Raw genomic sequence first — 26,782 nt, forward strand, 5'->3', positions numbered from 1 at the left:
CTGGGAGTTTAAAAAACTATCTAGAAGTGTCAGGCGGGATTTTAGAGATACCTAGATTTGCAGCAAACCTCCCCTCATTACCTTTTTATTAATAAACTTTGCACTCGAACACAATGTACGGCCGTTCTCTTAAGACCGGACCATTAAAGGAGCTGAAAGGAACGAAGTTTGTCTTTTATCTCAAAGGTGACTTTCAAGAATAAAGTAGGAGCAACGTAAGTTGGTGCAAAAAAACTACCGCTGATCTATGCAGGTCTCGAACCTGCGACCTTCGCGCTCGAGGCACGACGCTCTAACCCAACTAAGCTAATAGGCCAGCGGCAATTGCGCCGACACTGTAGCGGTTTTTTTTTTTAGTGCTGCAGTAAATAGCAACGTTGGAAGAATTACAAGCCACTCACGGGTAAGTAGAACTACTTAACTGCGGGTGACACCATTGATTGATTGCTAACGAGCGCAGACCCCTACTTCTGGGGATATATGTAGTGCGAGCTATCCACAGAATTCTGCGTGACCTGGACGATACATCTCGCATGAACACTAAGTAAGCCCATTTTGCGTTGCTGAATGAATGGCACAGTGGATGAGACATAATCCCACTTGGAAAGGATTGTTGGATACTCGGAGGAGGAGGAGGATTGTAAGGCATAATCCCACTTGTGAGCCTATCCAGTTAGCTGCCATATCAAGTGAGTGATGATCTATATGGATGAGACAAGCTAAGAGATGTGGCCTCCTACTTTTCGCTTTTTTGTCTCTCAATTCTTGTCAATTTCACGTCAAATTTTCTTGTCGTTTATACGTCGTCGTTTATACTTAACCCTCATTGTATGATCGTGTTGCTCATCTCTTTCCCTAATGTCCTACATTCTCTATCTTTCTTTCCCTCTTTATCTTTTTTCCTCTCAATGCCCTCTCTTTGTCCCCTTGGTTTGGTTGTGTTGCCCCACTGTTACAATATTAATAGTAATGACATCCTTTCTTACTACTACAATGTCTTCTAGATAATAAGGAACTTGGAAAATATGCAACATCAAGATGTTCAAGGAGACTTGTGGGTTGGCAATTTCAAAGGCATTACCCCCCACCACTACAGTACAGCTTGGATTGCCCCCACTTGGAGCTCCACCAAGAAGAGCTGAACCACATCCTCAAGATGGACATTATTTAGATACATAGCTTTGACATGGGTGATACCTATTAAGGATTTGGGGACAAAGATTGCTTTCTACTAGAAGCATCTTCTACACATATCCCCTAAGCTTTGAGATACATGGATGCACACCTGTCTCATGGTGTATAATGCACCATTGGATAGCTCAATACATCCTCACATCAACTTTGGATAAAGATAGGTAGATACCACGTAGACTCCCTCCCCCAGAGGATAGGATTTGCTAGCCTTGTCAGCTCAAGTCACAGAAAAAGGAGCACTACTTATGCAAATGGCCAATGTACCATGAGATCCAAGGGACTCCAAAAATCGGACCTCTTCAAAAACCGTCCGACTCTAAAAATTGGACCACCTTTCCGATCCGATTCCTAGAATCGGACCAGTTCAAGAATCAAACTAGCCCCAGAGTTGAACTATTCCCAGAATTGGACCAGCCCCAGAATTGGACCACCTTTGCCTGTTTGATCGGACACTCGACTGTCCGATTTCAAAAATCGGACACTCAGACCCTGAGAATTAGACACACGAAAATCGGATGCAAGGAATCAAATGAGTTCAGAATCGGATGCCCATCAAAATCGGACGTCCGATTCCAGAAATCGGATGTGACCAAAATCGAACCACTGGGCGGATCGGACCAACCAAAATTGGAAGTCCGATTCTGATAATCGGACTCCTGAAGATCGAACGTTTGAGAATCGGAAAAAAAACTGTCAAAATCCGATAGGTGTCTAGAACACAAATTTTGACGCATCTAAACCCCGAAAGTGACCCCAATGTTTGATAGGTGAGGAGATACATTGACATATGTAGAAACTGCCTGGGAAATACACACAAAATCCCGATTGGAGGAGAAAATGCACTGAGTGGGGCAATAAACCAATTGCACTAGAGTGAGAGTGTTACAAAGCCCACTCAGCCCCAATCACACACATCGCACTCAACATGTCATGCCAACTCAGCACGGCACTATAACACGACTTGACACAATACGTCACAGATCCCTCATCGGTTTAGGAACCCACCTTAACATGGTCATGCGACACCGAGGTTGACATGGCATGGTCTCGTGTCACATCACAATGCTAATGCGTCACAGCAATGCACCTTATCACCTCCCCCCAACGGGCAGGGAGTTCACCATGTCACTAGAACTTTCTTGGTGCTCACAAAAGGATGCACCCTTGAAACCATTCACTATGGCACAACACCCCACTCACCTATCACCCCACAAAAAGACTATCCATCCCCCTCACTCTCACTGAATACACTCACCATCTCCACTCTAATATTGTTGGTCGAAGCCCCGAGCCACCTAACCATGACAAGGTGAAACACACGACGACTTCATGACGTGATGCACCCTAGAGAGCTAGGCCTTGAGAGGAAGGTGCCTCCACTGTACCCACCCCTTCCTCCGTCAAAACAAGTAGAAGACAAGTTAGAGCTCTTAAAGTCCTCATTTGACTTAGATTAAGGCTCATGGGCGGGAGATGACAAAGCATGACAATCATGACTGCTAACAAAATCCACTTGCTCCATGGAATTTTCTAAGAGGTTGGGAGATTGGTACAATTATATAGTAGTTATATTGGTGCTAGTTGGGTTGGTATTGTGTCAAATATAAGATCTACTCATGGTATTTATCTTTTTGCTTGGAAATGGTGTTGTACATGGAGGAGAAAAGGCAACTTATACTTGCTCCATCGAGTATAGATGGGCTTCCATGGCCACTTGTGGTATTTCAAAAACTATAGGTGTTGCCATGGTGTTTTATTATGAAAACTATTGGCTAATTTGGGTGAGAATATTGATGAAGCAATTATTATATTTTATGATAACATGAGCAACATACAATTAGCATGAAACCCAGCCATTGAAAAAAGGATGAAGCACATAGAGGTGCACTATCACTTTAAGGGAAAGAAGGTCCTAATAGGTGATATTGACTTAGTTTATGGCAACATAGAGGATCAAGTAATTGACATTTTTATAGAGGCCTTGCATGAACAAAAGCTTCACAAGGTAAGGTGATCACAATGAGTACATGATATGGGATTAAGTGTGATATCAGGTGTTGGGAAGTCCAATTCAATACATGTGGAGGACATGCAAGGCTAATGACCATTCTGCACTTACTAGTGATTCAATATTATTGTTATGAGTGATTACACCAGTGACCTACTATACAAGCATCATAGTTATAGTGCCAGTCTATTTATTGTGTTTGTAGTCACACTTGAGAAGACTCTATTTTCATATAGTTTTTTGTTATCTACTCTATATTGTGTAAAGAAACACAAGAAAGAGTTTGGTTCCCATAATTTTGTTCTCTATCTTATCTTTTCCATCTCATTCTAGTCTTGTTCCACTTTATTGCTGCCTCTGAACTACATGTCACAACTTGAAGTAGAATAAGTAGATTGTAGAGGCATGTAGTCATTCAAAGTGTGTTCTCTTTCACTTCAATAATTATATGAAACCTTTACTTTTTTAAAGTAAAGACTCATGACACCAAGACGTTCATATTATATAGATGCTATTGGAGACATGCACTTCTATTGTTTTTACTGTAAATATGGTTAAGGCTTACGTGCTCATAATCAAGAAGACCGAGCGTCCGACTCAGATGGGGATACCCATCCTAGTGGTTGAGTCAAAGTGGCTAAATAGTGGCCATTTGAATGGCCGTGTGTTCGAATGGCCGAAAGCATTCAGCCAATTGCAACCGTCTGAATCCCAGACTTGGATAGGTCGAGTGCAGTGACGTTTTTTACAAGGGACAAAAATTTGATGATTTGCATGTATGATGCTTCCTACTTCTACTAACACTGCCTGGGACTGAACTACACCCTCCTGGGGACTAGTGTAACTCAACTAGAGCAAGGATGATGCTCACTTGTGTTAAATGATGCGGATTTAGGACATGACACAAGCTATGGTGGATCAAAGATGAAGTCCAAGTTCATAATGACATGGACAAGTAGAGATAAACTATTACACAAGTGAATTAGGTTCCAAGATAGATTAGCTTGGACTCATAAACACAATCTTGTGTAGAATTGGCAATGACAGACACTTAACTGAAAGTACAAAGCATCATGATATTGTGTTCATTTCATAGTCAAGTACAATGCTTTATAGGCTTTGAGTTGTTCCACTCTCCTCACTGTGCATATGGGATTCAAGACAGCTCCTCTTGGAGCATACATCATTTGTCTATTTCTCAATACCCCCCCTCAAATGATGAGTCCCTACACTTGCTGGCTTTTGCCCCCCCTTCATGATAACATGGTCCGGAAGACTAGCTCATAGGCAGCCTAGTCAAGTTAAAGCTTGAGACTTTACATCTTGGCAAGGGTTGCACAAATCAAATTCACTAAGGAAAAGGAAGATCCACTGTGGGAAAAACATATGAAAGATACAATGAAAGTTCTTCAAAACAATCTGTCAGAGTTGTTGATGGTAGTGGAAGCATATTCTTCTTCTTCTCTTCCTTCCATGTATTGGTTCTGGTGATGATCACTTTGCAATTGTTGGGCTCTCTTCTTGTGGAAACATTCACTGGCTACATGGCCAGTCTTACCACAATAGTGACATGTAATCCGATCCTTGTTATTGTTGTTGATGAATCCTCGACCTCTTCCTTTAGGTCCAGCAGCTCCTTTGGTGTACAAAAGATTTTCCCTAGATGATGAGACATTGTCTTTTGCATTCTTGGTTTTGACTTTGCCTTCTTCATCGAGTAGTGAGTGCTCAATATCTTTAAGTGTGAGGCTTGGAACATTACTCAAAGTGGACACAAGATTTTCATATGGATCCTTGTTTACACTTGCAAGCAGTACGGCTATTGCTTCATCTTCCTCAATATTCTTTTTAAGAGATGCAAGTTGAGTTTTTAAACTCTTAAATTTATTAATGTGTATGGTCATAGAAGCACTGTCTTTGATATCCAGTTTATAAAACTGCGTGAGAAGTTTTACCTTTGAATTCTTTGCTTGAGTACCAAACATTTTATCAAGTTCCTCCCAGGCGGTTCTAGCATTTCTAATGCCAGATATATGATGTAACACGTCATCACTTAGTCCCCAGGCAATGATGCCTAGTGCCTTATTATTCATCTTCTTCCATTCTTTGGATTTGAACTGTTCTTCTTCAACGAACCCGTCTTCATCATCTTCCTTCTTGTTATCTGCATCATCTTCAAACAGGTCCCACAAGTCTTTCCGCATTAGGTGATACATGGTCTTTTCCTTCTAGGCATGGAAGCCTTCTCCATTGAATTTTGCTATTTGCTCAAGTTCTGCCATGTTGAGCAGCTCCAATTAACTGAGAAAAGACCAACAAGGGGGATTTGTGAAGTGTCACAAGGAGGTTAGTGTCAACTGACACTAGTTGAGTATCAATAGATACTATTCTTGAGCTTAGTATTGAATGTCGGTGCTTGTTGATTTGAAGTGTTAATCTTGCTGGGAACTGAGTTCAAACTCAGATAAGAGTGGCAGTGTGTGCCCTCAGTTGAAAGGAATGAGAAATTGAAGGAAAAAAGAGCTTGCACCTTGATGGCTATGGCTTCCTGGATTAGGGTTTTAACCCAGGCCTGGTTTTTTCCAGATATCTAGAGCTAGAGTTGATCATTTTCAGAAATTTTTACATGGCCATGAAGCTTATGTCATGGGCTACAAAATCCCTATGGTTGCTGCGTTGATTGCACTGCATGTTGTGCATGCAGCTGTACGAACCGTCACGCAGTTTCAGACTGCGCCGTTTCTAGAAATCGCGCAATGCTGCCTGCTGTGGATGCTAATGTTGCTGTCCGATGTGATAGGCTGAAGCGTCTGGAGCAAGGGAACATACTTCCAGAAGGATTCACTTGAAGATATGGCCCGTAGAGAGAGATCCAAGTGCTCCAAGGTGGGTAGGTGCAGTCTGGCTATGGCTGCCACAAGGTCCAACTGAGATTTGAAGTTGAAACTGAAGATGTGAGCTGAATGTGAGATGGTTAGAGATCACCAGAGGTGAAGGGAGACTAGAGATTCAGAGTATGAGCTGTGCCATGCCCAACTGGGCTCTGATACCATGTTAAATGATGCGGATCTAGGACATGACACAAGCTATGGTGGATCAAAGATGAAGTCCAAGTTCATAATGACATGGACAAGTAGAGATAAACTATTACACAAGTGAATTAGGTTCCAAGATAGATTAGCTTGGACTCATAAACACAATCTTGTGTAGAATTGGCAATGACAGACACTTAACTGAAAGTACAAAGCATCATGATATTGTGTTCATTTCATAGTCAAGTACAATGCTTTATAGGCTTTGAGTTGTTCCACTCTCCTCACTGTGCATATGGGATTCAAGACAGCTCCTCTTGGAGCATACATCATTTGTCTATTTCTCAACAACTTGCAACGATCACAATAATTTATTGGTCTCCCACTCCTACAAGAAAACCTAGCTCTCTCTCTCTCTCTCTCTCTCTCTCTCTCTCTCTCTCTCTCTCTCTCTCACTGTTGTGAATGAAAATATGGTTGGGTGGACCCGATAAGTTGGGTAACTTTCCAACACTATATAGAGCTCATTAAATCGTGACCCTCCCAATATCGATAGGATTAGTTACCAATTTTAATACCATTTTAGGGGCCACAAAGAGAGAGAGAGAGAGAGAGAGAGAGAGAGAGAGAGAGAGAGAGAGAGAGAGAGAGAGAGTGTGTGTGTGTGTGTGTGTGAGTGAGTGAGTGAGTGTCTTAACTCTTGAAACTTGAAAGTTGAGAGAGAGGGAGAGGCCGGAGGTTTGGGATAAAGTTGAGAGACCAAGAGTGAGAGAAAGGGGATGGGAGATGTGAATGGAAAATGCTTTGATAGGGTGGGGGATAGAGGGGATGAGAGATGAGATTCGAGAATGGTAAATGCTTCGATAGGGTACATGAAAGAGGGGATGGGAGATGGGAATGACAAATCACAAGTCCATTCAAGATCCAAGAGAGGAAGAGGAGAATGGAAAATCTTGCTGAATTTGTGTGGAAGGATGGAGGAGAGGAGCACCTTTTGTAGATGAGAGAAGGGTCAAATGAGGGTTGCCAGTTGGATGGAATCCAAGGAGGGCTGGGGGGTGCATAGCTAGAAAAGGGGGTGATATGAGGTATCCAAGGCTTCCCACCCCCCAAAAGTGCCACACAAGCAGAATGTGCCAGATTAAAGTGCAGGTGGAACATAGGAGGATGTGCAAACATGGTGACCAAGATCAGCCTATTTTTCGTACGAATTCATACGATACTGTATGGTAGGGATCATACAGTACGATCAATACCGTACAATGTATGGAGAAAACTATGGGCATCCCATACCACAAGCCCATACCATCCCAGTGTACAAATGTGTCGACCAACAAGCCAAGAGTCCAAGAGTGGTGATCACACATTGAATGTGCATAATAAGGCCTTGAGTCTTATAACTAGCTTATTGATGCTACTTTGACCAATGCTATTAGTACCCATCTTGATGTCTAGGGATGTAACATGTGGCCTATCAAGAATAGGTAGAGGATGTAATAGGTTAGGTCCTTTCTATTTTCATGCTTAAATTTCTAACAAACCATGCATGTGTGCATAAATATATCTAGAACTAGCCTCAAAGATAGCCTTTAAATGAAAGTCTCCAATACTTTAATTATAGCATGTATGCTTGAATGCCCTGCATATGGCAGTGCACAACTTTCAATTATAACCTCTAGCCTTATTTGCTTTGTTGCACATAGGTGACCATGCATCAAAATAAATCCATATCTAGAAGTAAAGTGCTCATTGCATTGATTTCAAACAACTTGTCATAGACTCTGAAAGAATCCTCATCTTAAGTATATTATGTCTTTATCTCATCAAATTTTTGGTGCTATGCAAGAGATGCTACTGAAACCTGAGATTACCTTGATAAAACATTTGGTAGGACATTTTTCTTACCCTCCACATGCACTATCTCAAAGTGAAACAACATAGATAATAAATGTTCCCAACGCATATGTTTTTCAGAAAATGTAAAGAAAGTAATGCAAAGTTTAATGGTTTATTTGTGCCATAAAGCCAGCCTCTAGCAAGTAGTATTTCCACATAGAAAGAGCATGTACAATAGCCAACAACTTTCTCATAAACTTGCATATTTCTTTTAGCACTATGTAAAAGTTTGCTCTCATAAGCCACAACTCATCCATCTTGCGTGAGCACTGCACCAATACCTTTCCCACATGCATCATACTAGACTAGAAAAGGATTTCTAAGATTCAAAATGATCCACATTTGATTTGAGATTTTTCTTAATATTATTGAATGCCCACTTAAATGGCATCCCCTTCTTTTGGAAACATGAAGAGATGTAACAATTTTGTGCAAAAGTGTATGAACCTTCAATAGTAAGAACATAGTACAAAGAATTTACAGAAATCATGCAAGTTGTTAAATCTTGCCAATAGTGAATTTCCTCAATCGTATAATATCCATACATGATACCATCCTTAGAAGCAATGTGCCTAGAAAAGTGAATCTCATGGGGAAAACATTACTCTTCTTGCCATTTATGAATAGCCTATGGTTGCGATGTTCCTCAAACAAAATTGTTGATGTTGTGAAGATATGCTAGGGTTTGCATAGAGAAAACATAGAATGTATTAACATGACTAAAACACAATATCTCAAACAAAAATGCCAAAACTCAAATAGAGAAAAAAGAGAACTCTGAAGTAAATGAATGAATGTTGTAGACAGATGAATGAGTGTACAAGATGCTCAAAGGCAAAGCTATCCAATAGCTAATGACTCTCGTGGGAGTGGGATGAGGGAGTAGTTGGAGAGTGATGTCCATCAAAGATGGATTGCAAGTGTTGTAACTACCCATTGGAGTTGAGATGATACTGGAATTGGAATGGAAGTAGGCTGGAAACCAAAACACGGTAGCCTGGAGGGCTGGAATTGGCAAATGCAGTAGTTTAGTGTCTGAAGAGGAGTATAGCTGGTCACATGCAACAATAGGGAGCTGGTAGAGTGGTGTCTATGTCCTGCACTATTGCAAATGAAGATTGATACAAAAATAGGCAAAGCTAGGTAGTAGAGTGGCATGTTGCAATTGAAAACATAGCAATCTAGGCACCAAGAGGAGGTCACTAGCTAATGTGGTTGTAGGAGGTAGTTGTAGATAGATTGCCACATGCTAAGGAAGATGTAGCAATAGTCAGAGAAGTGATGGCTAGAACTTGCAAGAAAGGGATGGATCGACTGTTTGGGTAACCTCATATTTATAGATGTGGATCGTCCCAAAGTGTGGTATTTTCTTATGGGACACAAATTTTTTTGTAAGTTTTTCATTTTTGGGTTGTTTTAGAACCATGAAATCAGACTTCAAACTTGCAAAGGGTAGTAATTCACTCAGCTTGTAAAGCACTTAATCACAATAAGCAATAATTCATGATTCACTTCACATAAGAACTCCCTAAGGCTAGGTGCTTTGGTAGATTGGTCGATCATCTTCCACACATGGCCATTCTAGTTAATCTCGTCAAGAGAATAGGCTCTTGGGCTCTCCAACAAAGGCACTCCAATTCGGTGCATGAGCAAGTTGTACCTCTAGCTTGAAAACAGTGTATGGATGACGTTGGAATGGAATCTCACTTTGGGGTCAAGGATATCCTGGATGCTGATGCCATCGTTCGTTAGGACTTGGTCCTTGTTCATGTTGAGTATGGCATAAACATCTATTTTTGGTCTCCTATCCACCTTGGGTTCTAACCCCAGTGCCTTCTCCACCAAGGCCTTGTTCAGCTCTACCCACACCTATTTGGCCTCTTTGCCTCTTCCCATAGTCACGGTGCCACATGCTCTATTAGAGTCATAGGTTTGCAAGAACTCTACGCACCGATTGTATTTAGCTTCCAGCCCAAACTTCTCAATGTACTTTGCAAGCTTGCATTGTTCTATGATTCTTCTGGCTACTTCCCACTCGGCCATTACCTTGTCGATGTTATGGATGGTCATGAACTTGAGCTGATTATAGGCCTGGTTCTAGAGTGCAATGCCGTATGGCCTTCTCTCTTCTTCCGTGAACAAAAGTCGATGGGAACGGTCTTGCTGTCCTACCATTCCTAGTTCCTAGTCAAGGGTGATGCCATATTGTCTTCTCTCTTCTTCGGTGAACGGAAGTCGATGGGTGTAGTCTTTCTATCTTGCCATTCCTAGCTCTTGTCGTAGCACAACAAGCTTCCATTAGTTCATTTGCAAGGTCGTTTTCTCCACAAGAAGATAAAGGGATTGCAACAAAATTCTCACTTCAGCAAGCAAGCATTTCCTCCTTATTCTTTTTAAGTATAAAATCACTTTCCATTCTTTTCACTTTTAGATTTCAGTTTTGAGGTTCTCTTATTGTTTCTTTTTTCTTTTTGTACTTGTTTTGTTTCCTTTTTGGTGTTTTGATTCCCAATTGATCTCTCTCCCCCCAAGGATGATGTGAATCCTTCCGATGAGGATTATTGGTTGAAGGGTTAAGGGCATCCATCGCATGTTCAAGGTGCTTTACTTATGCATGAGCCAAACAAAGTGCGGGTTGTATTCCAAGTTAGCATAGTGGGGTCCATGTCAAAAGTTTGGATGCCTACTTGAGTAATGTAGGTGAGGACATCTATTAGGAAGTCATCAGAGTTGATTGTACTGGCAAGGTGTAACTCTTCCTCAGTAACGATGCAATCTAAATAGGGGTGGGTCATGACATGCTCTTGTAGTGGTCGTTGCGAGCGATCGCCAATATCCTATAGGAGGTGGGAGCTACATAAGGTGGGTCGTACTCAGAGGCTTTGATTGTGAATCTCTAGTCATTGTTGGTTAGAATACGGCAACCCTCTTGCTCCCATTGAAGTCGGAGAGCATACCATTTTTTCAAGAAAGAGGAGTCATTGTCGGCTAGGTTTTTCAACTCTTCAATTTTTTGGTTTGTGGTAGAGATCATGCTCTTATCATAGGATGTAATTAGTCATTGTTTGCATCCTTGCTCACGAGAAATTTCATTGGCAATTAATGCTTGAGCTACCATGGGGGCCTAATGAACACGAATTCTGGTTCCTTCCAAGTGTAGGGCAGTTTGCACACACTTCTTTTGCTAAAGGCTCTTCTAAAAGACCTAAGTCTAATAGCTCAAAGCTTTTAGCAAGCATGATAAATGTAGCATCCGAACGTCAAATGCAAGTGACCAAGTCATCCCCTGTATTTTTAGGTAAGTCATCAAAGGCCAAGGTAAGGATGGGATCATTGCTCGTAAGAGGGTTTAAGGCTTGCGGTAGGAGGTTGGGGTTTGACTGGGACTAGACAGTTCAACGACTAGTGTCTATGACTTTCCCTGATTCTGAGGGTGTGATTTAGCCTCTTGTATGAGAGGCATGGTTTGCGATGTTGATGTTATGTTGATCGATGCTTGTGATGCCCTTGGGGAACTAGCAGCACTAGGTTGAGGTAGATTTGAAGTAGCAAGCTACGGTGTCTGTCAGTAGACTTGTTGAGGCTTTGCAGGATTAATGGTTTTTTTGGGCTCTATAGGCTTTGCATCTTGAGTCTCCTGTGGTTTCGGTTCCTTAACTATCATGTGGTCTTGTGTAGGAAATTTTGAGGGTGGTGCTTGAGCGATGCCCCTAGAAATCTTGGCTTTAGGTACCCATATCCAGGTATTGCTCTCGTAATATGCATGCACTTACAATAGGGCTTTGGGGACCCATCATTGCTTGACCATTCATCTATGCCTATAATGTCTTCTCTGTCACCTCCTAGGTCTCATGTATGAGTTTCTGGCAGCATAAGATTGTGTTTGCTTATTTGTAAGTTGGCAATTGTTGGTGCTTAGGCACCCATTTGAACTTGGGTTCATTGGCCTTTGTCACACTCTCGGCAGTTGGCTGGTGCATTGAAGCTTGGTGGGTTGTGACAAGTCACGATTCCCCTCCTCAGACTTGGTTGTAGGTTTATCTATTGGTGGCTTTGCAGGCTTGGATGGAGTCGCACTGCCCTTGTTGAAAGACGCCACTATGAGTACATTGCCAATGGCAAGATGAATGCATTGTGACTTGTAATCAACATTGCAATGTACCTACTTCTTAAATATGCATCCTAACAGTGATTCCTTACTAGCATGCTTTGTATTTGGCAACACATAAAAGACCATGGGTATGCTCGCAGACACTCCATAGATATTGCAACCTTGCACTTTCCCAAAAGCATGTATGATTGACTCCCAAATGGGTTAATTTTAGCATTTATAGATTGTAGTTGTGGTCTACCAAAACGAGAGTCCAATGATCATGAGTTAAGATATTGAAGTTGGTCCCCTCATCGATCAATGCGTTGAAATTATGTTATTAGTAGGCTGTGACCGTTATGCATAGGTAAGCAAGTGCTACTGCTTCCTCATATTCATCCTCAATCTCTGTAATTGTGACAACTTGTATGTTCATAGGGGACTCTAGCATTGGAGGATCATGTAGTGGAGCATGGGAGGATAGTACTTCTTTATATGAATACCATTGAAGAAGCCTATGGCCTCTCTGTCTAGAGTCTCGAGCTCTACATTGCCAATTTGGCTAATGGTGCGGACTCTGAAAGGCCCTAATCCCCTAAAATTCATCCTTTGTTTATGGCCTTTCACTGAGTATAACAATACTAGATCACCCTGGTTGAAGTCTTGTTGCTTGACATGCTTGTCAAACCAACTCTTACGTTGTGTCTTTTTGCAAACTAGCTCATGAGTAGCTAGAAGTTGAGTCTCTGATAGGCATTCTAGCTCAAATAGGTGTTCCATCCATGCCTTCTTTCCATCCCATCTCTCTTGGATGGATACTCTTAGGCTAGGGACAAAGAATTCCATTGGTAGAATGGCTTCAGTGCCCTAGGTCATATTAAAGGGAGTCTGCTCCATAGTCATTTTATAGGTTGTTCTCGATAGGCCCATAAGGTTGCCATTAGTTTGTTGTCTCTGAGTCATTGTGCAAAGCAGAGACTACCTTGGTCAAGATGTTCACTATGATCTTATTTGTGGATTCAGCTTGGCTGTTTGCTTGAGTGTAGTAGGATGAAGATTTCCTATGGATGATCAAGAAGGTAGACAGAAGGTGGGCAATCATTTCATTGATGAAGTGCGTGCCTTGGTCACTAACTAGTTCAATAGGGTAGCCAAATCCTGAGAGCACCTACTCCTGAAGGAACTTGGCTATGGTCCTAGCATCATTTTTCCTAGTGACTTGTGCTTCGACCATGTTTGTGAGGTGGCAACTATGATATACGTGGCCTACAAGTATTGTGTTGCATGACTAATCGGCCCAATGAAGTCAACCCCATTTTTTGAATGGTTACCTTGCAATGATTAGGATTAGCTCCATCCTGTCCTTGCAAATGGGGAACTTGGTCAATTGGCACTCATCATAGTGCTTCACAAATCGTGTTGCTTCATGAAAAAGCATGGGCCACCACAGTTCAAACTGCAATACTTTGCTCGTTATCATGTCTCTCCCACTAAAATGTCCTCCAATGATTCCTCTGTGTGCCTCTACAAGTACGCCATGCATCTCATATTAGCACACACATCCTCATAGTAAGCCATCTTGCCCTGGTCTATAGAGCTGATTGGCTATCAACTCATAAGGTTGTATCTTGAGGACAAGTCACCAAAGCCATGCCTTCTCGATAGGTCATTCGAGTAGTCCATGCTCTAGCACTTGGGCTGTGTCGTCTGCCTAGTATGGCATTAAGTTAGCTCTAAATAAATCCTTCTCGCTAGACAGGTCAAAAAGATGTGCATCTAGTAAGTTGTCTCTATGATACCTGAGAGTTGGATTTTAGAACCTGATTTTGGCCCGTTATTAGAGCACTGGAGTGCGTTTTGGAGCCAAAAAGTGCCCGAGAGGCATGAAAGAGCCAATTTTCATGCAAAATCAAAAAGTGTCAGATGGTTCAACTGGAGTTTTCTTAGATGCATTTTGATGTTAGGAGTCCAACACAAGTCTCGGTTTGTCAATCAGAGGTCGTTTGACCCCCCATTTAATCCTCCCAAGGTTTGGCATTATAAAGCAGCTAATGGATCCGGGAGCCAAAAAGTGCATGATGGGGTCCATCTTTATAGAATTCGATGTCACGAAGCCAGCCGTCCAGTCGGATCGTGAATTAGAGTCCGTTTGCCCCCTCAAAATTGAAGTATCCACTTGCGGAACAATGTAAACATGAAAAAACTGAACTGATTATTGTAAAGCTTTAACCTTAGGCTTAATAAAAGCCTTGAAACTAATGGAAATTTTGACGAAAAGAGAGGGAAGCATCAACACCCTCTCAAAATCTGATTGGTGTCTCTCTGATACACACCCGTTTGGAGAGAGAGAGAGAGATTCTCAATCAAGAAAGAGAGAGGAAGGAGATGGGTGTAAGCTCGTGCGTTTGAATGGAGGATTTAAAAATCTATTTTTTTAGTCTTTCTTTGTCCTCTCTCCTCTTGTGGATTGTTCATATGCATCAATGAAAGAGAGAAGAGGATGGGGGTGCTGACAATTTTGAAGCAAACGATACTGATGGAGCGGTAGAGGACATAGATCGAAATCAGAGAGTGCGTCAGTAGCAAGACGGAAGTGTCAACGGGCCTCTCAATCTCAAGATGCGTGCCTTGAACATGCGGGTTTCTATGAGTAAGTGTTATTTTTCTTCATTTGATGAAAGATAATTGAAGAAAATGATTGATGATGATTGATCTTGGTTGCATATGTTGAATTATCTCTGAAATGAAATAGAAAACCAGAAATTTTGATGACATGGTGATTTTTTTCTCAAAACACGTAAAACCTACAAAGTGCATTTTTTGAAGAAATCATGGAAATTGGGGGTTTTAGTGAGTGTTTTGAGTTCTCACGGAATAAAAATGAATATAGAAATGGGGCTGAGTGATTTTGATCAATGAGAGCTTACAATTTGGATTTTACATAAATTTTTAAGAAATCAATAGGAATAAATGGAGAAAAATGGAGAAAATTAGGTTTTCTCACGATAAATAATTAGAAAAAAATATGATTAATGTTTTTCTACATGTAGCAAGGTTGAGGCATGAGGATTAAGCCTTAGCTCATCCTTGTTTTTATGTATTCGTGTGTTTTTATTGCTTTCCATATGGAAAAAGGACATACAAATGAACCTTGAACCTATGCAACGTGGCAAAACCTAACCGGTTATTAGGGGAAAAAGAGATTGTAAAAGTGAGAGATTGTTGGAAATATATAAAATTTGGATTCATTTGGTTTATGCATAGCATATAGGCCGATAAAAATTTAAGGAGACTAGTAGCACGAGGAAACTCGGTGCTAGCCTCTAGCAACACCGCAGTAACGAGTAGATAAAAAATCATTAAAAATTACAATGGTCATACACTTCTGAATTTTGCATGCCACATGGTACAACACGTGGATGCATAGCACTTGATTGACTAAATAAATGACCAACGTGGAGTGTGTGAGGATTCCTAGGCTGTAGGATAGACGAGCAGTTCCTTGGGGTAAGTTTAGTGAGAAAATATCAACTCCTCGATTGTTCGATATACAAAAGAGTGGATGTTGTAAGTTTGTCCTTTATGTTGGAGTAGCACATCACGGGGCCAATCCCCGAGATGTAGGAGAGCTACGGTGAGGCCATGGTGTTTTAGCCAAGAGATTGCCTCCTATGTATGTGATATGTGGTATATTATACCAATGTGTATGGGATCTCCCTCTGAGGAGTAGGGGAAGGCAAACGTTGGATTGTGTCCTATTACAAACACAAGATCGATATTAGAGTTTAGAGTAGCGTGTGCCTTAGACGCTCCTGGCCACGAGGTCGTGTGGGGTGTCTTGTGTATCTTAGAGGTCCAGCTAGTGCTAGAGAGCCAGTGTTGGGCCCATTTTTTGTCCTGACAATATCTTGTCCAGCGATCTCTCCCATGGGTATGTGGGACATGTGATTGGCCATGAAGTACTATTTTCCCTTGCGTACAACCACGGAGAAGTCAAATTCTAGTAGAAGTAGTAGCCACCTGGCTATGCATCCAATAATGCAAGGTTTGTTCATGAGATAGAGTAGAACCTGATGGTCTATGAAGAAAGTGAAAGGCGTAGCTACAAGGTAATGCCGAAATGTTTTCACAACAAACACCATGGTTAGGCCTTCTCTCTCAGTTGTAGAATAGTTCATCTTGGTATCCGTGAGTTGTCTACTAGCAAAGCTCATTGGATAGTCTAGGTTGTGTTCACCAGGCTGGCACAAAACAGCTCCCACAGAAAACTTTAAGGCATCGTATGTATGTGGGAGGTTATGCTCCAATTTGGGGCTCTTAAGATGGGAGCAATTGTCAGAGCCTTCTTCAACTCTTCGTATGTGCATTGGCATTCCTTGGTCCATTCAAATACTATCAACAATTTCAAGAGTGGTCTAGTGATTAGCATATAGATCAACATGAATCACCAATAGTACCCTATATGTCCTAGGAAGCACTAAACTCCCTTATAGTTGGTGGTGGAAGGTCAACAATAACCTTGACTTTCAAGAAGTCGTTGGAAATGCCATTCTTGAACAATACATGCCCCATGATGCATCCATGTTGAAAGGTGAGAAGGATCGAAGCTTGCTTGGAAGTGAGCTATGGTGGATAGCAAGAGCAAGAAGAAAGAGAGATACAAATGGGAACTCCAACAGTCACAATGTGTGACCAGGCCTTCCTTTATTCAAACTGTCACTAAAAGAATAAAGAACAAAGTGATGGTGACAGGCACCTGCCACCTACAATGTGCAGTGATGGGTACTGTCAGTGTAGTAATACATAGGCGACTAGGTAGAGGCGCCTTTATCCCCAACAACCTCCCACTTAAAGGCGAATCTGCCCCAGTGAGGAGTGAAAAGAAAAAGAAAAGACAATACAATGTGCACATGTACAACAGGATGAGGAAAAATGTCATCTCATCCAATGCCCATGAATCTCCTGAGGAAGGCAAAGTGATCAGTAGTGAGGCTTTTCGTGAGCAGATCTGCATGATTTTTGTCAGTGGAGATCTTGAAAAGGTCAATCAACTTGTCCTCCACGACCCCATGTATGAAGTGATACCTCACCTCAATGTGTTTCATCTTCGCATGGAAGACCAGATTCTTGGCTAGTTGAATAGCACTCATAGAATCCGAATGCAGTGTAGATATAGTATCAATCCCAAAGTCATGAACCAAACGGCCCAACCATATGGCCTCCTTGCAAGCCTCAATGGCCGCAACATACTCCGCCTTTGTGGTAGAGAGAACCATACACTTTTAAACCCTGGATAACCAAGAAATAGCACCTCCAACATAGGTAAAGACATAGCTCGAAGTGGACTTCCTGCTATCTACATGTCCTACATAATCGAAGTTTGTGTAGCCCACAACTCCTATATCTTGGCTGCCATTAGCAAATACACATCTGTTGTGCCTTTCAAGTATCTCATGATACCCTTTACGACATCTCAATGCTTGTTGCTAGGTTTAGCTAAATAGCGTGCCACAACACCAACTGCAAATGCAATATCTGGACGAGTGGCTATCATGACATACATGAAACTACCCATAGCTGATGCATAAGGGATCTTGGCCATCTCAGCCCTCTGCTCATTTGTCTGTGAACAATTGGCCTATGAAATCTTCACATAAGAAGGTAATGGATAGCCAATAGGCTTTACGTCCTCCATGTAGAAACACTCCTGGATGGTTCTACTCATCCACTCATCCAAACCATTCTGGGGTGGGGTATAGGGGGCGGTCAACTGACGCTTAATACCCCTCTCGTCACATAGTTTCTCAAAAGCACATGACATATATTCTCCCCCATTGTCAGTCCTAAGGCATTTCATGCCCGGTCTGGTTCTCGACCAATGCAAGCCATCTTTGAAACACATCCAAGACTTCTGACTTAAGCTTAATGGGGTAAGCCCAGACTTTACGCAAAAAATCATCAATGAACTTTACAAAATACTTTGCACCACCCATAGACTGACAAGGCATGGCTCCACAAACATCCAAATGTACCAATGCTAGGGGCTCACTCATGCATGTCCTATCAGACTTCTTATGCGTATTCCTAGTCTATCTTCCATAAAGACAATGCTCACATGAATCAAAACATGTGTAGTCAAGGGGTGGTAAGTACTACAAAAAACTAGAAAGGATTTTCATTCCCTTTAAGGACATATGGCCCAAACGGGCATGCCAAAGAGATACATGTGGGATGGAACCCACTGACAAAACATGGTCAATAGAGGACCCATCAACTACAAGAGGATAGAGGTTGCCAACTTTGGCACCTCTAGCAAGCACAAGTCTGCCACGAGTGATATTCCAAGCAGAATCCCCAAATGAAACATGAAACCCAACATCATCAAGCTGCCCTGCAAACACAAGACTGCATGTAAGTGCAGGTACATGACGTACATCCTGAATAGAAAAGTACTACCAGTAGAGAACTGTAGCTGTACATTCCCAATGCCAACAATAACCAGAGATAGTGTGGTAGGAGTGGAATCACTCACGGCATGGTGTAACATGAAATGAAGCACTGGAATCCAAAAGCAAGCACTACATACATAGAGTGAACATCAGTCAACGACGTAGCATCACAAGAACTAGTTGCAAGCATCTACTCCCCATCGGAGTCATCAGTCTGCATGACATTTATCTCCTCAATTTTCACACTGGATTTTGCAAGCATAATGCTACGATTAGAGGACTTTTCATGTACTTTATCTTTCCCCTTCTCTTTGTGCTTCTCATTGCGCAACTCATGACACTGTGGACATATTTGACATTTTCTTGCTGTAAATGAAATCAGATCTATTGTAAAAAATGATGTGATCAGAATTTGGCAGATTTGACAATGCCATTGCATTTGGACCGTGCCAAAACCCCAAGTTAGACTTTTATCTTGCCTAAATCGGGTTAGGGATGCCCGAGATATGAGAAAAAATAGGGTTTTGGAGCCAGATTTTGAAACAAGTGCAAAAAAATGTGAGCTATTACTATGGGACCTACTGGTCATACTGAGGATAAGGGGAAAAATGGGGGCATAGAAGGTGCCCAATGAAGCCAAGGAACACTTGCAAAGAGCCTATGAGGGCCAGGGAGAGGCGGGAGATGAAATCTTACCTTGGGGGGAAGAAGCCATGGCTGGCATTGAAGCTCCAAGCTTTAGGTCTTCAATCCGGGCTGAAGTAATGCTGGGCCAAGCTCCATGATCAAGCTCTAATCCAAAGCTCTAATACCAGTTGAAAGGTGAGAAGAATTGAAACTTGCTTGGAAGTGAGCTATGGTGAAGAGTAAGAGCAAAGAGAGAGAGAGACACAAATGGGAACTCCAACAGTCACAATGTGTGGCCGGGCCTTCATTTATTCAAACTGTCACTAAAAGAATAAAGAATAAAGTGCTGGTGATGGGTGCTCGCCACGTGCAGTGTGCAGTGGTGGCGGGTACTGTCAGTGTAGTAATACACGGGCAGCTAGGCAAAGGCGCCTTTACCCCCAACACATGTTTCACCCAGAATTGGCACTTAAGAGGGTTCAATGAGAGACGATACAATCTACATCATTCAAAGACTGTGCGGAGTTTGTCTATGTGTTCCCTCCAACTTGAGTGAATGCAAAAATTATCAACAAACACTTCTAGCTCGCACCTAAGCATGTCCTTGAAGATGGCACACATGAGACATTCGAACGTAGTTGGTGTGTTTGACAACTCGAAGGGAATGACTATGTAGGAAAAGATGCCCCACTCGGTAGTGAATGCGGTCTTATACATGTCGTTAGGATGCACTTGCACCTAATTGTAACCTGAGAAGCAATCCAAGAAACTCTCTCGAGCATATGCTCAGTGTATGATAGTTGATAGTTGTCTCTTCTCGTAGCAGCATTGACTTTCTTATAATTGATGTACAGTCCAATTTTTCTATTCTTCTTAATGATGATTATGATGGGCGAAACCTAGTATGTGTGCTCAATTTTGTAGATGAATCCAGCTCTTAATGGCTTGTCTATCTCCTCCTTGACTATATGAGCATGCTTGGGATTCATCATATATGGCCATTGTGCTACTTGGACCAGTGTTGCATCTAGTGTCATGGGAATATTATGAGTCACAACATTCGGATCTACCCCTTTCAGCTTGTCGAGGGACCAAGTGGATATGTCCATGTACTCTCGTAGGAGCGCAATGAGATTTTCTTCTTCCTGCTCGGTCAAGGTGCTAGCTATGAAGACAGGTCACGGCTTCTCCCCTTCCCTAGCCAGGTCAACCTCCCTGACTTTGGCACGCCCTTCTATAGGTTCCTTTGCTTGTCCTTGCCTCTTGGCAACAAACAAGATCACTACTCTATCACCCTTCTTGAATTTCATGAATCGCTTTGGTAGATCTTACAGTTTTTTTTTCTCCTCATCTTTCGACTCCCTAGGTTGTCTCTTTCTCTCCTCCCTCAACCATTTGTGCCTTAGGTGGATTGGTAGGTCCCCCTTAGTGCATTTGGTCTTAGATGGTGAAGGTGTTTCAAGATCACTTTCTGAGCTTAGTTCTAACTAAGAATTGAACTCTCCGCCTTCACTAGATGAGAAAGTCTCTCTTGGTGGTTTTAGCTCTAAAGGCAATTCTGTTCTAAATAGTGGTGTGGCACTTGGTTGGGTGAGCCCTGCTTATTCATGATCAATTGCCCCTAAGTGTTCCAACCACGTGCGGTTGCACTCTGTTCACATGATTCCTCTCATGATTTTAAAGGTATTTCCATTATGCAGTTTGGAATCTAATCGTATTCGCTCAATTATGTGTCTGTCAATGTCATACTTTATTGTCTCAATCTCTTCTTTTTGCTCTCTTCACTGAGGGAACAACAGTCTTTGTCTCGTCATCTGAATCATTCACATCTGACTACTTGTCATCTCCTAGGTTTCTATGCTCCTCTTCTTTCTCATCTGTGATAAAGGCCCAATTGTACATTAGGTTTTAGATTATGTACCTTGATCAACCTCCACTTGGGTTTGTCCATGAGATCCTTGAGGGGATTAAGATTAACGGTGATTGGGTTGCCAACTAGCTTGTCCATCAAGTACCCTAAGATCTCATGGAGCTCTAGCTTGTTGTTCGGGATGTGGAATGTGTCAGGGGTGGGCCAGCTACAAGATTTTCTGCTATGATGCAGAATTGTGTTGAGGGCTTATTCATGGGCTTGCCAACTGTCTTAATAACTTGCTCATATTCCTCATCATCGTCTGAGAATAACAAATGGATGGTGACTAGCACGTGCATCCAATCTCTCTCATCCTCAGGGCTAGGGATACATTTCATTAGTAGATGGTAAGATTACCTAACTTGAGCATCACCCTTCAGCATAACGGAGATGGCGTTTAGGTTAACTAGAGTTTTCTTTGAAGTGTCCATCTTTACTCTCACTGCTTCCATTTGGTTGCTTAGGAAGATTAGACTATTGCCCTAGTCTTCTATAATTCGTGTGTTCCGCATCCAGGGTCGGCCTAGTAGGATGTCGTAGTCTACTCCCTTCATAACGAAGAATTCCACTGAAAACTAGACTCCTAAAATTTTCAACGCCCAATTCTTCAACACTCTGAATGGCCTAACTTTTGGAGAGAGAGAGGAATTGATTGTGGTTCAAATGAGGAGGAGGAGAGTAAGATGTGGTGGTGTAGTGGCAATGCTAGTGGTGTTGATGTTATTGAGGGGAGTGAGATGTCAGTGGTTTATCCCCAACATATGAGCAAAGAGATAGATGAGAATTGGTAGTGGTTCTAATGAGGAGGGGGAGAGTAAAATGTCGTGGTGATGGTGGCAGTGTTACTGGTGGTGGTGGTGGTAGGGGTGGTGGTGGCAATGGAGAAGCAGCATTGGTGCTTGATATATGCCCAAAAGAAAAAGAGGACCAAGTGGACTATGTGGAATAAAACTCAAGGTTGCCAAAAAAAGCTTGCTCAAAAAGTTCGCTTCTTGCATGCACTCGCCAAGATTTGGGGCCTATTTGTGCCTTTTGTCTCTAAGCAAGAGCATGGCTAGCATCAAAAGATGGAACAAAAAGAAAGAAACCTACCTCAAAAGCTTCAGTCATAGAGTTCGGTGGAGTACTAATGGCCCTCATCTAGGAAGCAATGGGAGATGTGGTAGGCGAAGAAGAAGTAGGAGGGACACTCATGAGGACACCACCTCAAGAGAGCAAGAACAGTTCAGCAAAAGAAAAGTAAGCGAGAAGAAAGTACTAGAGACACAATCCAGCCAAGAAGGGCTTAAAAAGCCAAAGAAGAAGACTCTTCCCCAGAAGCAGTAGCAAGAATTCGGGAAGAGAATGACAAAAAAAGAGAAGGCTGACTTGCAGATGGCACAAAAAGAGTCAAAGAAGGCCGAAGAAGAGAGAGGGAGGAAAGAAGAAGTCGAATCACAAAGGATACAAGAGGAGTCTAAGAGAGCCAAAGAGGAAAGAAAGAGGAGAGCAAAAAAAGAGGTAGACAAGCTACAAAGAAAGGAAGATGAAGACATGGATCCAAAAATATGCATGTCAATAGAGCAACCCTCCAGGTGTAGCAGGAGTTGGCTGCTGCCATGAGTCCGCAAGGATAAGAAGGCCCAAGCATTAATGCATAAGTGCCAAAGACCACAGCACCACTAGTAACAAAAGGCAAGGGCAAGAGCCCATTATATCCAATCCCAATTGTTCTCGTGCCTACTACCCCGGCTACCACATCCACCCAAGGCACCTCAACCATGGTGGATGGGAGAAATCTCATGGCATGGGTGGGATTCCTAGTAAATAAGGTGTAAGCGGTAGCCCCAAATTCAAGTGGAGGAACCCTGACAACTGGAACAAAGGTGTAAGAGGTAGCCCCAAATTCAAGTGGAGGAACCCTGACAACTGGAACAAAGAGATTGGTTGTTGCAGATGCTGAGTCAAGACAAGACCCAAAGAAGCAAAACATGGAGCATCCACAAGGTCCACTCCTACAGTAGTGATGCCATCAGTGGGATATGATGAGTACGTTAAAGGGCTCCTTTCACAGCTAGAGGAGAGAGCTCCTTTAGGGACCCGAGCCCTTACCCACAAGTGCCATGGGGCTGGCACTCAACTAGGAGACGGGTAATGTTACAACCCATACAATCCAAAAAGGAAGCAAAGGAAGCCCAAATTAGAAATGGAAGAGGATCCCAGGCAAGAAGTGCACAATAATGAGTGCACCGAATATTCTAGCAAAGAAAGCACAGGGCGAAATGTAATTCATTTTGTAAAATAGTGCTAGGCTCCCCCATTTACAAATTGTAAATGTAAAAGGGCACAAGAAAATGGTGCGCAAATCGAATGTTGGATGCGTATGTAGCGAGCGCCGGAAGGTCCCCATGAATAAAGAACTCTATTTTAAGCTCAAAAATCAAGAGAATAGACTTGCACGACATATGAAAGCTCAAATATAACCTAATTTTACAATAAGTATGCTTTAGATTTTGTGTTTGCTTTTGTCCAAATAAAGAATAAAGCAGTTGGGCAGCCCAAGAGTCGGGGGATGTGCCCAAATACAATATCCAATAATGAAATATTTAAACCGTGCGCCCATGACTATACCAAATAATAAATATTTGTCAAGTGCTTCAATAAATAAGCACACCTAAATAAATATTAGTGCCACGCCTTTAATGATAAGACGCGCACCCATAAAAAATGATAATTTCTTCTAGGTAATTTGAATACATGCTATCGCCTAGTGCTTCCCAATGCCACTGCTGCATGCTCTACACATCAACTAAAGCATTCACAATTGCTAGAAAATAATAAAATTAAACTGACAAAAGTGAATACCTAGTAGTCTTCAACTATTAAATAAATAAATAGGTTGGAACTTCATCCTAACCTTAATTTAATACGAGTGCACTCTAAACTCATTAACTTCCATTAATTTAAATATGTATTTTGCAGAATCACCCAATGTGGAGTCACCCACGTGCACATTAAAATAACATGACGCCCAAAAAGGACAAGTGTCCCCGTTAACTTCTCGCACAAGGAATCCACCTTGTGTACAAGCCCTAACAAATAAATATAGTTTTACAGAATCCACCACAAAACCTCATGGAATCCACTGTGGTCTCACAGAATCTACCTTAGAATATGCCTCCTGGCATCATACCCACGGGGTGGGATAGTAATTGTCCTCAATTGCTATTAGCTCAATGTGGAGCGAGCAGTGAAGGGTAAGCACTTAGGTCACAGGCATGCATCCATTGGACCTCTTCAACAGGATGATTTTTGAACTTAACCAAATATCTAGAGTATCTACAGCCAGTTCAAGTGGTCATGAAGTCAGTGTTTAGAATAGTTTCAGGTTCAAGGATTTCAGTTTCTTCTTCTAACAAAGGAGGGTTTTCATAGACAGGGTGAACATGTAATTGGCCTTTAAAAGGTCGTAACAAACTGATATGAAAAGTATTGTGGATTTTCTAGTGTTGGGGTAATTTTAATTTAAATGCATTGTCATTGATTTTGTGAATGATTTTGAAAGGTCCATAAAATCTAGAAGCTAACTTAGCAACATGATGTTTCTCAACACTTTGTAATATTCTCTTTTCAATGTGTAACCAAACATAATCATCAATTTTGAAACTCGTAGCTTTTCTTTTTTTTATTAGCTTGTTTTGTGTATGATTGATGGGCTTTCACAATCATGTCTTTGACTTCAGCAAAAATAGAAGCATGCATATTGGCAGTATCATCAATAGCTTTAACTTTGTTTGACAATGAGGTAATAGTTATAGGCAATCTATATCCATAAATGATTTCAAAAGGTGCTTTTTGTGTAGCTATATGTGGTGTGTTATTGTATGCAAACGAAAGTAATTGCAAGTGTGTATCCCATGTTTGTGGTTTTGAAATTGTGTATGCACACAAAAGATCTAAAATTGTAATGTTAGTAGCTTTTGTTTGCCCATTCGTTTCAGGATGAAATGCAGATGAAAAATCAATCTTTGTACCTAAATTAGCAAACAAAGTAGTCCAAAAATTATTGGAGAATCTAGAATCAAGGTCAGAAATAATAACTTTTGGCAAACCATGGTTAGTGAAAACAGTTTTCAAAAACAATTGTGCAGCTTGAGATGTAGTTAATGTTTTCTTACATGGAATGAATATGCTTGTTTTTTAAATCGATCTACAATAGTCCAGATCATATTGTGATTATCTTGGTTGTTGGGAAAACTAGTAATAAGATTACAGGTCAAGGAGGGTCTTCTTCTTCATCTTCATTCCCTAAGTCCTTTTCTTCCTGCATGTCTTCAAGTAGAGGGCTTATATTTAAGTCATCAAGTTCATAAGTTGAAGATTCTCTTCGTTTGAAGAGTTTGATTCGTTTCCCACCTATTGGAGTCTTTATCATGGTCCCATCCATTTCAGCCAAAGAGTAAGTAGCATTATGATGTACTACTTTTACAACATATGATCCAAACCATCGCTTGGCTAACTTCCTATGAGCACTATGTTGATTGTCCAGGCTGCTATCATAAACAAGAACCCAGTCATTCTCTTGAATAGCTCTTGGACGGAGTCGATGGTGCTTATCAAACCTCTTCTTATTCTTTAATCTTGCTGTTTTTAGCCTTTCAATGGCTATTTTAACATCTTCTGGCCTTCTTTCAAGTTGCCTTATGCGTAAAGACAGCAATTCTTCGCTGTTCATGCCTTCATCCCAAGGCAAGATACTCCATGTGACAATGGATTCCTCAATAGGCATAATAGGTGGCTGTCCATACATGAGTTCAGCTGGCATATATCCTGTCACTGCACTATGGGTTGTTCTATCAGCCCATAATGTGAATGGTAGCATTTTAGGCCATTCCCTCAACTTTCCTTTGCATGATTTTGCTAAAGCTTTAAGAATTGGTTGATGGCCTCTTTCACTCTTACCATTGCCTTCAGGATTGTAGGTTGAAGTAAGAGATAGCTTAGTTCCCAATTGAGCAAAGAAATGGCGAGCTTCATTGGCATCCAATTCTCCTCTATCAACAGTTACTTTAGCAACACATCCATACCTGCAAAATACTTCTTCAAGTAAAAATCTACAAACAGCATGAGTGGACTTTGTTGTCAAGGCCTTTCCTTCCACTTGATTTGTGAGATCTTCTCTAGCAAGTACTAGATATCTCATGTTCCAAATTCATGTAGGCATGGTTACTAAATCAATAACCCATCTATAGTGAATGGATAAAGGATAGGTAGGCTGAAGCCCATCTCTATGCTTTACCATAGAATATATTTGACAAGCATGACAAGACTCAACAAAATGCTCAATGTCTTTATACATGTTTTGCCACCAAAATTTCTCTTTTATTTTGGCAAAAGTACCCCATATGCCTCTATGACCAGCCAATAGGCTTTCATGGAATTCTTGCATGACATGTCTTTGTGTCTTTTTGTCACCTAAGACACGAACAAGTGTCCTTCCTTTCTTTTTTGCATGCCTCCAAAGGTAGCCATCTTTAAGAAAAAAACCATAGGCTTTTCTCTTAATTCTCTTGAACTCTTCATGAGTCCATTCTT

Source organism: Lygodium microphyllum, chromosome 16 (assembly GCF_053477565.2).
Source record: "Lygodium microphyllum isolate KBCC chromosome 16, Lygodium_microphyllum_v1.1.10, whole genome shotgun sequence".
Lineage (NCBI taxonomy): Eukaryota > Viridiplantae > Streptophyta > Polypodiopsida > Schizaeales > Lygodiaceae > Lygodium > Lygodium microphyllum.